The sequence below is a fragment of the Octopus bimaculoides genome, chromosome 29, assembly GCF_001194135.2.
Source record: "Octopus bimaculoides isolate UCB-OBI-ISO-001 chromosome 29, ASM119413v2, whole genome shotgun sequence".
In the NCBI taxonomy this organism is placed as follows: Eukaryota; Metazoa; Mollusca; class Cephalopoda; order Octopoda; family Octopodidae; genus Octopus; species Octopus bimaculoides.
The window spans coordinates 3,078,588-3,080,314 of NC_069009.1; positions in this window are offsets into that span (position 1 = coordinate 3,078,588).

Here is a 1,727-nt window from a genome sequence, read left to right on the forward strand (position 1 = left end):
TATATATAGACTGGGATGCAGACATCTAAAATTGCTCTATTTTTTTTTTGTTTTTGTAACTACCATATGGCAACTACATGAAATTTTGCACAACGGTAGAGAAAAATATGAATTACAGCCCCACAAACTCATCAAGCGTGAAAAGTGCTCATGAATGAGTTATCATACTTTTACTTTTAGTATTTCATAATTATGTCTGTCGACCTCTTGAGTTTGAAATTGGAAACTAGGCCAATGGTGTGTGTATTAGACTGCTTTTTTGTTGTGAAGGCAAGATTATGATTTCGGAATAAATAAGATTGTGAACTTAAATTTACATACTATTAGAAGGTGTTTTTATTAGTTTTTACTTGAAATATTTTCACTTACTGAGACACGTTTGCAAACCATTTAAATTAGATAAGAAAGGGGAGTGGGGTTACGAAGGGTAAATATTGTCTGACCTATGAAGCGTGTCAAATGTGAAGAAATACATGTAGTAATCTTTAAAAATAATAATAACGATGATGTAAAGAATAAAAAGTTTTGAATGGTACAAAAAATGGACTATATACCTGTTGTAATTTAGTTATCTATAGTCTAATAGTATAATGATGATGATGATGATAATAATAATAACAATAATACTAGTTGTTGTACTTGGGGATGGTCATATTGCCAGTTTAGCCAATAAAAACACACGCACTGTATATTTGGTGTTAATTTGCTTCAGCTTTATATTACATAATATTACATTAATCCTATTTCGGCCAGAGTTCTTTCGTCACACTTCTGTGACCTCATCAGTGGTCCTTTGATGTAAACGGAACAAATTAATACTTGTAATATTAACAAGACCAAAGAAACTCATCATTTTTCTCTCGTCTCCCTCATCCCTGTCTTACACTTTTTTCTTCTGCCCTCAGCCTCTTCTCTCATACCCGTACCTCTATCTCTCACTCTCTCTCTCGACTTCTTGCATGCATGCATAAACACACATACATACGCGTACATGCACACACAGACCCCCCCACTCTCTTTCTCCACATCTCTTCATTCCAAACAGAAAATTTTGAGAAATGATAAAAGCATCCACACATGTAATATTAATACCAATCTGCTTTACTATAAAGTAACTTGGACATTTGACATTTGTGATATAAAACAGTCATTGATATCCATTTTCAGCTTGTCTTCATTAATAACACCTTATATTGGTAGATTATTAATGACTGCATAAATTGAATTGAATAAATCCAAAGGTCCCAAAGCAGTTCGTGATATGACCAGGTTGCATTGCCCATGTACAGCATTATAAATGCACTTCATACCTACATCTGGTCATCATTTCAAAGCTGTGTCTAACATCATATACATTTCCAGTTAATGCAGGATGAAAACTTTACCATAAAGGTAAATGCCTGTAAAATAATATCATGGGTTTAAATATGGGAATTTACTACTACTTCTGTACCTCACTGGAGAAGTGACAAACTATGCTTGTAATGAATTACAATTGAATTTGATGCATGAATATGCAAACAAGTAAAATTGGCTGTGTGGTAAGTAGCTTGCTTACCAACCACATGGTTCTGGGTTCAGTCCCACTGCATGGCACCTTGGGCAAGTGTCCTCTACTATAGCCTCGGGCCGACCAAAGCCTTGTGAGTGGATTTGGTAGACGGAAACTGAAAGAAACCTGTCGTATATATGTATGGTCGGACCGAGACTATAGTAGAAGACACTTG